Raw genomic sequence first — 16,357 nt, forward strand, 5'->3', positions numbered from 1 at the left:
TAGAGTGGGATGAACATGCCATGTCAGACCAGAAAGAACAGAGTACCAGAGCACTGGATATATGACCTGAGCTAGAAAGTTCAGTACTACCTCTAGTGACCCACTTTTTCCTACTAGGCCCTACATTCTCCCCAAATAGTACCCTGATCCTTGTAACAAGCTCCCAAATAAATATGAGGCACAGGGAATATTTTAGAGCTAAGTCTTCACAAATACAGAAGGACATCCAGTAGACTTCAAATCTAGTCTATTATGTCCTCTGACCTTTTCTTCACATTGAGTCAAATCCCAGTAGGTGAGAGAAAGCATGTTTGTGTGATATCACCCTGCATTTAGATTTTTAAGATAGACTGTGAAAGCTTTACTCATTCCACAGTCAGAATAGTTTCATATATAAAAAGTGAATATCCCATACTTTGTAAGTAGTACATGTATGCAAGTAATACATGGGCTCAGTACAGTGACTGCTACGATGAAAACTTCATTACATGTTAAATGATGGTATTTTTATTGGTGATAGAAGGAGCATCATGAATTTAGTGCCAAAATTGCTTCTATGAATTAATTTTACCTGTATTTTTTTTAAAAAAGTTTTTTTTCATAAACACAATATGTCACAAAAGTAACAGCAAATTGAATGTCACAAAGAAGAATACCACATCTGTCACAAACATTTCTTTTGAGCACGTTTACTGGTGCTTCTCTGTGTTTTCCTCTCTCTCCCCGAGTTCCTCTTTCTCTTACTCTCATTGATACCGTGACAAAGGACATATAAATTAGTATAACTTACCGTCTAAGGAATAATACCAATAATCAAAGCAAAAGTGTCTATTCTGTAAGGCACTTTTTATTTTCAGAAATTCTCTTAAATGTTTATGTAAAATCATTTTATCTCCATAATAATATGAAAAATATGAGCATTATGAATAGCTCCACTTTAAGAAACAAATGGGATTTTTACCCCAAATTACACACATCTGCCTAGTAAATGGTGGAGCTGTGTTTGAATGAGATCATCCGACCTGGGATCCATGTTTGTAACTGCAGTCTAGTGGCTGAGAAGACCTGGTGCCCAGGTTCCTGCTGTCTTTCTATGACTAATTGTCAGCTGCCGGTACAAAGCAGTATTGACCTGCTACTAATTGTCCTTGAAATTGATTTTCACTAATGCAACTCTAAACTGTTTAAAGTTGTGTTCTTTCTGAATAGATCATAGAGCTAAGGGGTTATGAACACTACAGACAGGAGAAATTGATATTAATAAAAATATGATATGCCTTATAATTTTTGTGGATCATATGAGAACTGTTCTAAAGAAAGTAAAATCCCCCTCAAATCTTCCAATCTCATAGAACTCATGTGGTCTTATGCTGTGGGATGTTCTGTATGTCCTGTGGGAGCCCGTTCTTGGGTTCCTCATGGCTTTACCCAGCAGGTCCGCATAGAGGATGGTTAGGACCACAAGCCTGAGTGCAGGTGTCTGAGATGGTCTGCACTTGGCTGTGCTGGGGGATGGTCTGTATGTCAAGTTGTTCTGGTTGGTAAATAAATAAAACCTCATTGGCCATGGCTAGGCAGGAAGTATAGGTGGGACTAACAGAGAGGAGAAATAAAAAAATAGGAAGGCATGAGTCACTGCCTGCAGCAGCCACCAGGACAAGGAAGATGTAAAGTACCAGTAAACCACGAGCCACGTGGCAAGGTATAGATTTGTAAAAATGGATTAATTTAAGCTATAAGAACAGTTAGCAAGAAGCCTACCACAGCCATACAGTTTGTAAGAAATATAAGTCTCTGTGTTTACTTGGTTGGGTCTGAGTGGTTGTGGGACTGGCGGGAGACAAAGATTTGTCCTGACTATGGGCAAGGCAGGAAAACTCTAGCTACATTCTTAGCCCTCTGGCTACAAGGGATTCTCCAACTTGTCTATGTGGTATGTAGACCCAGGCAGGCTAACTGCAGTCTTCTCTCAGCTTCCCTTCATTTGGATTAAGCAAGCCTTGTGGCTGATGGATAGGGACTGCCACATCCTCTTGCCCTGTGTTTTTTTTTTTTTTCTTTAAACATTGTAGATCCCAGACTAGCTCCTACAAGGGACTATTCAGATACTACAGGTGATCTGGAATCCCAGAGCACTTCCAGCTGCCTAAGTGGAATTCTTCAGTTGCTCTATCTGGCCGCTATATCCAGGAGAAGCTCACACAGTCAGGAGAAACTTGTTGCAAGTTCATGGACCAAGACACCAAAGCCACTTCAACGATAGCTGACAAGTAAAAGATATGAGATGGAAGCTGTAGACCCAAATACCAGACAAACAGAGGAAGGAACATTCCAGCACTGATGTGAATTTGGCCCTAGAACATCATAAACACATCTCTACTTCAAAAAGAAAGGTAATTTGACCTAAAGATATTAAAAAATCACTCTAAGAAACTATCTCCTGATATATAAATCCCAATGCAGAAAAATCAACAGCAATAGCACACAAACAAATAACTCAGACAAACAAAATCCAGTAAAAACACTTCACCCAAATAAAAAATCCCTCATCCCTCCTCAATTATTGTTCTGCCCATTTTCCCATTTACCCCTTCACATCACTTGTATCTTACTATTTTCTTATCTAAGAGCCCCCTATGATCCATAGGCCTTTTTACTTTAGTGTTGTCTGAAATTAATCCAGATTTTTATCTTCACATCTGAAGATTTGAAATACAATGACAAATAAGAGAGAACATGCTAAATTTTTCATTCCAGGTCAAGGTGACACCACTCAGCATAATACTTTCTAGTTATTTCCACTACATGCAAATCTCATTTTTTCTAAGTGCTGAATAGTATTCCATAGTGTATTTGTACTTTTGCATTATACATTCACCCATTTAAGGACATTTAGATTGTGTTCATTTCTTAGCAAGTGTAAATTCAACAAGGAATATAGCTAAGCTAGTACCTGTGCAGTAGGATATCAAGTTCTTTGGGCATATGCCCACCTGATTTTTGATAAAAAGCCAATAATACATGTCAAAGACATTGACAGCATATTCAACAAATAGTTGTGGAAACTGGGTAGGTACATGCAGAATGAAAGATCCTGATTTCTCACCCTGCTATATTATACTCATCACCAAATGAATCAATGACCTCAACATAAAGTTTGATACCCTGAATCAAACAGAAACAAATGTAAGGAATATGTTTGATCTCATTGGCACAAGACAGGAATTTCTGAACAGGACCCCAGTAAGAGCAAGAATCAATCTGACTTCATGAAACTTAAGAGCTTCTGTACTGCAAAGGCACCATCTTTCAGCTGAAGAGGAAGCCTAAGGAATAGGAAAATATCTTTACTAAATAATTATTTAACATAGGATTAATATCTAAAATATACAAAGAAGTCAAGAAATTAAACATAAAAAAATGAACAATTCCATTAAAAATGGGGCAAAAGATACTAACAGCCTAAAAGGATTTTTAAAATGTTTTCTATCCTCAGCCGTCAGGGAAAAGGAAATTAAATTTAAATTTAACTTACTCCAGTCAGAATGACTAAGATAAAAAACAAACAGACAAACAAAAAAACAACAAAAAAGGAAAGACAGAAAATGCTGGTGTGGGTAAGAGGAAATGGAAACACTTATTCACGACAACTGGTGGAGGTGCAAACTTGTACAGCCACTCTGTAAATAAGTATGGTGATTGTCTAAAAAACTAGAAATATATCCACCACGGGATCTTGCCATACCACTTGAGCATATACTCAGAAGATTCTACATCCTATAATAAAGATACATGTTCATCCATGTTCATTGTTGCTCTATTCACAGTATCCAGGAAATGGAAACAATCTAGATGTACATCGGGTAAGGAATGAGTCATCGAAGTATTGTATGGCCATACATTACAATATTATTCAACTATTAAGAAAAATTAAATCATGAAACATTCAGTTAAATGCATGGAACTGGAAACAATCATTCTGAATAAGTTCATCCAGACCAAGAAATAAAAACATTACATAGTTTTCCTCATTTGTGGATAATAATTTTTAATAATTAAATATGTGTGTTTGGTGTTGATTATAGTCAGAGATCAAGAAATTAGTAAGAAACATAATGGGTTGGAAGCTTTCAATGGAGTGGAGGCATGAAGGGCAAAAGGGAAATAATTGAATAAGAAAAGTTAAATTTGTGCTAGAAGATGGGTGGGCAGGGTAGAATTTGGAATATAGGGAGGGATAACTAACAGAAAAGAAGTTTGAAATGGTCACATGGAAACCTAGTGCTGTAAAAGTGTCCTAAAATATATATGTATTCACCTACAAAAATAGTTCAAATGGAGGTACCCAATAACTGGTCAGTAAAACCCCTACTAGATTCCTACTAGACAGCAAATAAATTTTAATATGAACAATCTGTTACTTCTTGTAGAGTTTTTGGATCCCAAGATGCCACTGGCCCTCAAACATGATAAGCTATTTCCAATGTCATTGATTACTCTCTAGAAGTCTAGAACTTGATGGTAAGACTCTATTGCTGATGACAATACCTATTCGAGTCATAGAACATGGGGAGATAAGGTTATTATTTACATGAAAGCTTCATCCTTACTGCCTACATTTCATTATACTGGAATTTGTTATGCACACCCCAAGAAGAGAAAAAAATTATCATTAATATTACCTAGTTGTGAACTCTTAGAGCTATGATGATAACTGACTTGGCCAGACATGCTTACTGGAGTTACCATTCATGGGAGTAAACAACCACCACTTGATTAGATTTAAGACCTGCTATATAAGATGAAATCTTGACCTGCAATGTTATTCAGGTCAAAAAACTTATTACTGGACAGTTCGTAGGCCATATATGAGAGACCACTAGTATTTTGCTGCTAAATGGCTGACCTAATTATGAGTTATTGTTAGACCTGAAGATCAGTGCATCGTTCACTTGATCTTAGCCAAAAGGCCAAGAAGCAATGATTGGTACATCTTTTAATCCTCAGAAAAGAAGGGCTTTTTTAAAAAAGGTTATAGTAATTTATATAGAACCTCAATATTGATGAAGGTGCAGAGAGGAGTTATCAGTACTCTGATAATCCTCATCTCTGAAAGCAATCTGCATCACAACTCTCTTCCAAAGGCCTAGGGATCATTGTGGAAGATGGAGTGATATGATTGTAAAGAGTCAGAGAAGGCAGATGACTACAAGAAAACATTTTCAGAAACAAATGTACAATTGCAAATATAAAACCACAATAATCATGACAGCATTCACAAGGTCTACAGAAGCTCAAACTAGACAAAAGTAGAGTAGAGAATGAAGGTGGACAAAAAGTCTTACCAGTAACTGAGGAGATATTGGTAATTGATACCTGTTGGGATTCAGTTTACTTCAGGGTATGGCTCCTGATATATCTACGAAGCTCAAAATCCAAACATATAGGAATGCATGGACAATAGAAATTATCTTAAAATAGAGGGTCTAAAAGTTGGGTGGTTACAGAAGAAGGTGAATCTGGGAGGAGTTGGGTGAGTACAGGTAAATAGAAAAGCATATCGTACAAAATTCTCAAAGAATAATGAAAAACTAGCAGACACACAAAATATCCATTCTAGGACAAATATGAACTGATAGCATTAACAGAGAAGGAAGACTTTTTAAAGCAATTCTGTTTGGAGAAAAATGGCCAGGTTCCTTATGACAGATTTTTTGTTATTTGGTAGATTGAGAGACACAAGGGAGGAAAATAACCCTATGTACTATATGCTATGTCAACAGATGACACAACTGCATTCTTTCTAGTTATGCCTCATGATACCAGCCTTATAACACAAGCCTCTCACAATTGGCTCAAGAAGAACATATCAATAAAACAAATCAAAAAAAAAAAAAGAAAAGAAAAGAAAAATTAACTCCTTCCCTCCAGACCTAATCCAAAATTCTCAATTTACTGCCAAGTTCATTGGTCAAAAGCAAGAAACCTTATTTACTTAATGCCAGTAGCTTGACAAGAATGTCCTGGTGGAGTATTTTTCTTTAAACCAAGTTATTAACTAGTCTTAATATTTGAATTTTTGTTCTTAAGAGACAAGTGTTCTTAAGTGGGAGTAGGTGAATTTGTTCCTCACCACATGGTCCAGTTTTCTTTTAATTAAGCAGACAGCAGTATTCCTGTTGAAGATGGGCTATTAACCACACTTCCAGATTGAATTTACAACTGGTCATGAGAAGTTTCATTTACTCTGAATTCTTTTAAGTCACAGATGTATACCCAGAGACATGATGGCTCAAAAATACCTTGAAGCCATTTTCTTTTATGATTTCAACCATCATTTTCATGTGGGATACTCTTGCAAATTTTTCTTAATTTGTTTTTATTCTTACAGCACCTAGGATTAGAATACTGTTACAATTCTGCCATTGATTTGAGGGGGAAACATTAGTTCATCTTGGACTTCATTTCTGAAGTTGTGATCTAATGGTCCAGTCTCTTTCATGGTCTGAAATGTGTTGCTCCAATCCCTCCTGTTGATCTTGTCCTAATTCCACACTGCCATTCACTCACAGTAATTAGAGGACATTTAATTAATCAAGAATAATTTAATATTTATTTTTCAATAGAAGTTCCCAAATATTCTAAGTTGAGTTCTTAAACTGAGATATGTATTTGCTTTTCTTCTCATAATAGTACAATGAGAATATCTGGAGTTTTGACATTAAATCCAATCACTATTACCTAAGATGCAATTCTCTAGTTTAGATTTTTGGTATTACTCTTTCTGTCGTGGACTATGTAGTAGCTGATTTTTAATATATCATAGAAAACTGATACCCAAATGTATTTAGCTAAATGAAATATGTGGCCTACAGTTGGCTCAACTTTACAATTACTTTCAGACTCAAATCCAGAAATGACCCTGTGAATTTGTGAACACTGACCTAATCTTTGCCTGATATTTTATTTACAAAATGTTCAATGACTCCTCTGGAGCTGCTGAGGTCGATTTGATCAATAATATGAATTTTAAGTAATCTCTTAATATGCATTTATATGTGAATCACTACTCACTGAGATACTTTAGTGTCTTTTACATCAATAATCTCCCTTCTTAAAAGCTTAAAATATGTTAAAGCAATTCATATATTTAAGCGTCCACAGTTATTTCTTTCCAAAATCAATCATAATACTATCATAGGCTTTGTTTTCTCTTAACTTTGGGGCTCTTTTCTATTTTATCTCTAAAACACATTTCTAATATGATTTTCCCAGCATCTGTTGATAATGGATGTTTCTTGAGATTGGCAAAAACCTAACTGGATTCCCATTAGCCAAAGTGGCCCAGGTTTATTCCTGAAAGAAGTCTATTCTTTTTGTTACAGTAAGCTGGAAAAGAGTGCCAAGAATTTATTCACCAGCCACATGATTATAGAGGTCTTCAGTGTGCTAGGCGGACCCTTAAAACCTTAATGCATTCAATTATGCAGTCTTTTGGATGACTTAAATAGAAACATTGGAAAGTATTCTTTGGTTTCCTAGTCTCCAAATGTCATTGGTTTGCTATTGAAAATTAATTTAAATTGAAAATGAATGAAAGCTAATTCCATAATGATGCCAGACCTCAAGCCAAGGGATTTGAGTGAATTAAGTTATGACTAACTAAAAAGAGTATCACTGTTTAAACATGAGATATTCCATCTGGACACCAAAATTGAATTGGTTGAGCATCTATAATGAGAATGTGATACTGCTAGGCACAGTGACAGTGAATGCAGGGATCATTAAAATTCATTCTTTGTCCATAGACATCTTAGAATCTTTTTGCTTCTGTCTTTAAATATGGGTTCCTGCATTCTAGAGGTTATGTACAGCAACACATTTTAGTGAAAAAATGATAGAACTAGTCAAAACAGTATTGGAGAAATTTTCACACTCCATTCATCATACTTCTGACATCCTGGAGGCCAAGCACACCTTGGTGGACAATTCCCAGATGCACTAATTACTTCTTACCTCAGCTGTTTGCATGCTTCTACCTGTCTCATTTTCTGAGATTTTTCTGACTGCAGAAGCATGGTTTGCCTGTAAATAGAATCATCTTCTAGTATCAGTTGGTTAATGCTTCCAAGCCCAAACTAGACCAAAAACAAGTCAGGATTGTCATATGAATAGTCAAATTTTCTTGAAGTTATTGATGTGCATTTGCAGTTTATCAGATAGTAATTGGAGGGACTAAACCCAGATATCTATCCTTTATCTTGCTCAGTTTAGTTACTTTTGTTGACTTTCTGCTTTTTCTTGTCTCAACTTCTAATTTCTTCACCATATTTTAGGGCCACAAAAAACAAAGTACTTCTAACTAAGTTTGGAGGTATTTTACGAATATGTGCACGTAAATGATACCATGTTTAGTATGTCTATTCATTATAATGCTATATCATATAATGGTATTATAATAAGGTTCCAGGGATTAGAACCAAGAAATATATTAGTTACAGTACCATTCAACTTACTATAGGACTCTAACACATATAATAAGAAATATACAAATAGAAATAAAATACGCTAGTAAACTTACTGTTGCATTATTCCCAGGAGTAGGAAGAAAGGGAAGAAAGTTTTATTAAGTTGCCTTACAAATTGTGGTTCATCACAGAAGAAAGCCAAGCATGATCTTAAGACAGAAACCAGAAGGCAGGTATTTCAGAATGTTCCATGAAGAAAAACTGTTTATTGGCTCAGTCCACTGGCTTCCTTATAAAGCCCAGACCCACTTGTCCAAGTATGGCATTACCCACAGTGTTCTGACCCTTCCTACAAAAATTACTAATCAAGACAATGCCCCCAGAGATATGTACACAGGCCAATGTGATGAAGATAATTTCTCATGATAGATCATGAAAATGCTTCCAATTCAGTGCACTATATCTCAAGATAAGATGTGTATGCAGACATGTTACTGCATGCATATGTATACAATATTTGTGTTGAATACACAAAATGTCCATTTGTCTTCATTGAACAGGATTTAACTTCAGCATTGTACAGAGTGCTCAGAATACTTTGGGAGAAAAAATTGGTATTTTATGAACTATTAAGAAGTATCTGTATAAAAAATACATTTCCACTGAATTTTCATTCTATTTCCACTTATATTTAAAATACAGAAAATAAATCTCATTCTTAGAATATGCTGAACAAAATAAACAAACCACATTGACCTTGTGCTCTTCATTATAAATGAATAAAATCTATTGTTATGTTCACACGCTAAGGAAAATATATTTCTGTGTTTGCTCAAGAAGTTTGTAGTTTTCAAAGACTTCTGTCTTCTAAGTAAGTGCATGGAAGGTGCACATTATTTTAGTAGCACAAAAAAATATTTAGTCTTAAGTTATTATATATTCGGAATGAATGTCCACTGAAATACCTATATATGCAAGTGAAATACTGTGGCAACCATACAACTGATACTCTGAAGATATATGTCCAGTTGACAGGATCTGCACTCACCTAGGAGAAAAGCATTTAGCCACAACTCCAAGGCATTATTAGACACTGGCCATCACTGAGGGATCATGCTGAGGTAGGTAGATCCAAACTATAAATGGGTAGTAACTTTTCCTGGGCTTGTTCCTCAATGATGGAAAACAGAGCAAACACGTTAAGCATGGACAGTAGTCACCTTTTGCTTCGTGATTGTGAATGTGATTTTATGAGCTACTTCGAACTCCTGCTGCTTTGATGTCCCTGTCTTCAATTATGAGCTAAAATAAAACTTTTTCCCCTTGAGTTACTCTGGTCAGTGCATTGTATTAATGCAACAGGAAAAGAGACTAAGACAAATAATAAACACTGAAAAAGATTAAAACTATTAAAATATCAGTTACATCTGAAGGTATGAGTGTAATAAAGACATTTTACTTGTTGATTTTTTTAATAGGATGTGCTTTCAGGATAAAAATTACTTGATATAAACCTTGAAAATTTCTTTAATATTAGAATATAAATGTGAATTTCTTTGCTATTTAATTTTATTTTAAGAATACACCAATTCCCACAGTGAAGAAGTTAAATGCATTCATGACAACACAGTGTATTAACTAATTTTTATTTGACATATCAAAAACATGAATCTATTTTTTAAGTCAGCATATTGCCTATGGGGCAGTTCATTTTGTTACATCTTTGATCTTAAAGTACATTTATGTTTCATTTGAGATATTGTTACTACTATTTTTAAATAGCTCAATGTGTCAGAATAGGTTGTTGGTTCTATAAACCAGATAATGTTCAAATATTTTTCATGAAAAGTTTTTGTTATTTAAAACTCTTATTTATTAAATGATACTATTTTAATTTAAATACATCATAGAGTGTAAAATAATCTTACAAAAATTATGGAGAATCTTAAAAATACATTGAGAAAAATTAACCAGGTAACTAAAATGAAAGAAGAAAAATGGCAACCTACTTTGTTTTATTGAATAATTTTTTATAGATCCCAATTGGGATTGATTACAACAATAGGATATTAATAGTGTGCATAGAAAAAGGAAAGGGGGAGTTTTTCAATTCAGCGTTGAAAGGGTAAAAGAAAACTAAGGTAAATCTCCACGTACCAGACAACATTCTCTTCCTCAGGAGAGCTGATGGGGACTGAAGTGGGTATGCTGTGTTCTATGCTGAGCTTAGCTCCCTAAACAGACACTCCTAATACTATTATTTTTTCCAGGGACTCTCATCATTCACAGTAAGATCTGGATAAAGGACGTCATATCCTAGGCAAAAGCTTACCTATCAAAACCAGTGCATTTTTACCTTGAAGGGATAAAATTAAAGATCGAATGTCTGGGTTGGTCAATCATTTTTCTCTATAAAACACCATTCCATCTTCACATTTTGTTTTTATTTTCATCCTACAGTGCATTGAAGTCTCAACAGAGAATATGATGGTGAATTTCAAGTCTTCAAAGAGAAAATAGATAGGGGTCTCCACCGCTGTTAGCAAACCTGCTGGTTCTTCTTGAACAAATAAGACTCCATTTGAGTAATTTCAAATTGTGTTGATAATGGTGTGAGAAATGCTGTTTGACATACAGGATATTAAAAAATCACACTGTTCCTTCTCTTTTCTCTTTGCAATTGATTTACTCATATTTCTCCCATTAATGTATCATTGAATACATTATTTGGTCCTCCTGAATCTGCAGTTTATCTCCTGTGAGCAAGATAGGTACTAAAAGGGAGCTGGATACCTATTAGTAATTCTTTTGACTTGATGGGTCATCTTATTAAAATCCCAGCAGTCACTGGACATGTAAATTTGTTTATTTCATAAACTGAATATTTCTGAACTTGGAGAAGAAAGAGATGTTTAATCGCCAGAGGTTCAGAAAAATACATGTGCAGCATGTGTCTGCATTCCAGGAGTTTTTCTCCTTTTCACTATCATATAATATATAGTTCTTTATTGATAAACTAAGAGATATTTTTCCTAAAGTCACATGGAATAGCATTTGATTTCTTTTTAGAATTTCAGACAGACTACGTTTTGGATTCTCTAGCAAGCAGAGGATGAAGGATGCTAAAGAGAGTGGAAGAGCATATTTATTTCTTCTCTGCTCTTAGTTTCCTTAAAGCTATAATGATGGACTTGCTACACAGAAGAGGATATTTCAGGAGGAAAAAATATTTCAGTGTTAAGATGAAAGCATAGATAACTAGTAGAAAATGGAATGTACTGTGGAGAAAATTTTCTGACATGTGGATACAGTTTTAAATTTAGAAATAAAGAAGCCATCACAAAGCAACACATCAACAAAAAGCTATAAAAAGTTGACTTCAAAAAGGGCTGCCAAAAGTATTTCCAGCAAATGTGACAAACTGACAAAGTCTTTATTAATATAGAAAAGTTACATAAATCAATAAGAAAATACCCAGAATTCAAGAAGTAAAATAGAGAAGAGAGGCCTGGGTAGATACTTGGCAAAGGACAAAAGCTAAAAACATCTCATATATTCAGAAAAAGTTTCTATCTTGATTATAAAACATGTAAGACACAGTAAATAATTTTTTCTATCCCTAAATAAAAGAAAATATTTCATGCATATTAATGGGTTATAGATGTTCTAGTAAATGTTTCATTTCCTACATATATGTAAAAACCCACTTGCATAACTATCAAGTAATATTGACAAATATAAGAGAAACCTAAGTTGTGTTTCCTTAGGCAGTGTTTCACAACTTAAAGGTAAACACACAGCTCTCTCTATGCATTAGTATAGTTTAATAGTATTAAACATGCTGTGAAACAATAAGCAAGTCTTTGTTTAATTGCAGATAAATGAAAACAAAGGCTGATAAACGTTGTTTACAAAATCATACATTTTGAATACTGTGTGATAAGAAGGAAATGAATGTTTTAAAATGTATTTAAGAGGCTGGAGATGTGGTTTGAAAGTTTAAGAGTACTTGCTGCTCTTACAGAAGATGGGAGTGTAGTTCCCAACACCCACATTAGATGGCTCATATAACTGTAACTCCAGCTTTCAGGCATATGACTCTCCTGACCTCCGAGAATATTATATGCATATGTAGCATAGACATACGCAGACACTCACATACATAAAATAAAATAAATATTTAAAAAAGCATTTAAATGTTAGAAATTTTAAAATCATTGCCATTTTGCTAATAAGAACTTTTAAATTCTGTTATATTTAGCAGAAGTTCTCTCTTATGCATGCTTCCCTTCTTTGTGTATGTGTGTGGGTTTGTATGTTTGCTACAAAATATTGAAAAATTCTGATTTGGGGCTGTTTTCCACCCCATAAGTCATGCACAATCATAAGGAATTTTTTAATTATCCCTTCAGTCTATTCCCAGAATCTGAAATCTTCTAATACCCACTGTCAATTCACTTGATCTTCGTTCTTCATTAGTGCTCCATTTACTGTGACTTCTAAATGACATAGGTCCATCTATTTTTGTAGTCTTCATAGCACTGATCATTCAGTTCTAGATTAACAGACAAACGGCATTCACCAAGGTCTCTGCTTGTATTTATCCTTGTGGTAGGTTAATAGCCTTCAGTAGATACACAATTCAAAACTCTGCACTGGGAGAGTTTTGCTGCATTCAAATAGATAAAGGTGGTCCTGAAAAGACTCTAGCATGGCAGTTTGTTCAGGAGGCAGCTGAACTATGGAGCCAGCTATTGAGCCAGCATACATGTCCACCTCTTCCATCAGCTGCCCATTAGTTTTTCCGCAGTGGTTTATGTGGAAGCTGAAAGAGAGAAGGCTCATGGATCAATGTGCTCATGTATTCGAATGGGATTCTTTCTCAGCGCCCAGTGAAGTTTCCTTGTAACTCCTGTCCTGCCCTATGTATATATTTTAGATACATTAGGATCAATCATGGAAGGATTTCTACTGATGCCTGCAAACATATGAAACACTGGAAATTCTATGATCTATGGAATGCTTGTTCATTTATTTGAGGATGTTATTATCAAGATCCATTGGTGGTGATTCTGTCTGGACAGGGAAAAGAATCATACAGAGACTATTTTACAGAATGTTAGAGCTTCCTGCCTTTAGATTGTACAGACTGGTTTTAGAAACACAAGCTTTTAAATAGAAATTCCCCTAAGTGGACATGCAAAAATTTCCATATGGTCTCATTGTCTAGGAGAAGTAAGAAATTTCTGTGGACACAACACAAGTTTAAGGAACTATGAGAATTTGAATCATCTTGTGAATAAACATTTATGTTTCTCACCCATATCTCATAGACCCAGTTACTTTCTTTCAGTATTCTGATTTTCCCATAGTAGACTAGTTTTAGTTATGAAGCTAGAAATTCTAGGTTGGAATTACAGTTAAAATTAAATTTACAGTAAACTTTTTCTAACCTCAGCTTGTAGAGAATGGGGTTCTCTTTGATAAGATACTATCAAGGATTCTCACTTTTCTTTCTTTCAGTCTCTCTGTCTCTATCTGGCTCCCCCCCCTCTCTCTGTCCGTCTCTTTCTCTGAATGGTGCATGCAGGCAAGGGTATGAATGTATATGCCTCTGTGCACTCGTATGAGGAGACCAGAGCAGGATATCAGGTTCCTTACACTATTTTTCACCACTGTTGGCTCAAGATTTTTTCTCACAATGAAGCAAGAGCACACCATTTTACCATTTTGCCCATTGAGCTATCTGGAGATCTACCTGACTCTTTCTCCTAGGGCTGGGGTTTCAGATATGTATGGTCTTGCCAAGATTTTTTATGTAGGTACTGGGTATTTGAACTCAGGTCCTAATGTTTGCAGAAAAAGTACTCAAAACATTTGAGCTATCTCTCCAGGGACTTAGGTTTTCTTTTCTCTTTTTTCTTTTTTTCTGTCACTATTCTTTTTTTTTATTATGGAATTTTTTTTTACTCATTTTACATACCAATCACAGATTCCCCATCTCCTCCCTCCTCCCACCTCTCTCCTCCCTCCTCCCACCCCTCCCACTTCTTCCCAAACCACCCCCTATTCCCACCTCCAACAAGGTAAGGTCTCCTATGAGAAGTCTGCAGAGCATGGAACATTCAAAACAGGCAGATTCAGACCCTCCCCTGCATCAAGGTTGGGAAAGTTTTTCAATTAGCTTTTAATTTTTATTTATTCTTATTTTATGTGTATGGGTGTTTGCTTCATTTTTTTTTTATCTCTGTACTATGTGCATACAGTGTCCATAGAGGCCAGAAGAGGGCATCGGAACTGGAACTAGATTTATAGAAGCCCATGAGTGGTCATGTGAATTCTAGTAATGGAACTTTAGCATTTTATTGGTGATTTGCGCTTGTACTTTCTTATCTATTTGAGTGCAATGTATTGATAGCTTACAGGAAAGGATATGCCATTTTATGCTTATTATTAGGAGAGTCCTAGAATTCTTGAAATGACTAAGATACTGCACCTAAATATCTTCTTCTTCCAATATTTCATTTCACTTCACAAATGCGATAATTTCATGTTTGTACCCCTATTATATGCTCAATGTTGTCAAACACTATTTAAATTTCTTTCTGTTGCCAGCTAGGTAGCATATAATAAGGTTCAGATGTGTGAAAACAAAAAACAAAAAGCAAAACAAACAACAGAAAACCCTCTTAAAAACATAGCCACAGGACCAAAGAATCCCACATTCTTCATGGACAAAGATCCAGAAATGTTATATAAATACAATTAAAGCTGTTAAATATCTGTAGCCATTAGGTCAATGGAAATCCAACCCACTATGAGATACTATGTCACCATCAGGAGGATAATCATTAAAATGCAGACAGTAGTGGTAGGAGTAACTGCTATACACTGTGCATGGCAACTGAAGATGATATTGCTATTGTAGAGAGCATTTGGGCAATTTCTCAATAAAAAAGTTAGAATTAAAGGTAGTATCACTACGTGACCCAGAAACACCATGTATGGACACATATTCAAAAGAACAGGAAACGGTCTGATAAAACTTTGCATTAGAATGTTTATCATAGAACTATTCTTAAGAGCCAAAGGTAGAAATACATGAATGAATAAACAATTTGTCCTAGATCCATATAACAGAATGTTATTTAGTCAGAAAAAAGGTAGAATATATAACAGTATAAGCTGCTTAAAACTGATGATAATGTTTATGATACACTGATTTAAGAATGGTAAAAATGAAATGTCATTCAATGAGTTATTTCCTAGTGTTCCTCTCGCTGCGACAACACGTGACAAAAGCAATGTAAGGAAGGAGGGAGAGTTTATTTTGGCTCAAGTCAGTCACCGTTGGGAAGTCTCAGCATCAGGATCCTGTGGCATCTGTTCATGTGATATTCTCAGTTAGGAAGCAAGGAACAATGAATCCTACTTGTCAGCTCCCTTTCCCAGTCCAGAGACTCCTGCCTATAGAATAATGCTGCCCACATTTTGGATTCTCACCTCAATAAACCTAATTTATAAAATGTATCAGGTTTCTTTTTTGGTTGTTTCAATGATGACTCTAAATAAATGGCATTATGTTGACAATTGAGATTGTGTCTCATACCTGAATCCTTGTGCCACAGATATTCTTTCAGTTTTCTTAGAAAAGAGTCCACAAAGCTCAGCTGTGCCACCAAGAAATTTGTTGGCAAGCTACAGGTAATACCACCAAAAAGCAAGAGAGGCTGAACTAGGAGCAGAGAGTAGTTATAATGTGCTCAGTTCCAAATTGCTCTGGAGATAGGATAATTCTTCAGTATTTCCAAATGAAGCAACAGGTCAAGTCATACTAAATTTCTGCTACATGAAGGCTGTTTCCAGAGAGAGGACTTGTTTTGAAGAAG

This window comes from Peromyscus maniculatus, chromosome 5, assembly GCF_049852395.1.
Source record: "Peromyscus maniculatus bairdii isolate BWxNUB_F1_BW_parent chromosome 5, HU_Pman_BW_mat_3.1, whole genome shotgun sequence".
Taxonomy (NCBI): Eukaryota; Metazoa; Chordata; class Mammalia; order Rodentia; family Cricetidae; genus Peromyscus; species Peromyscus maniculatus.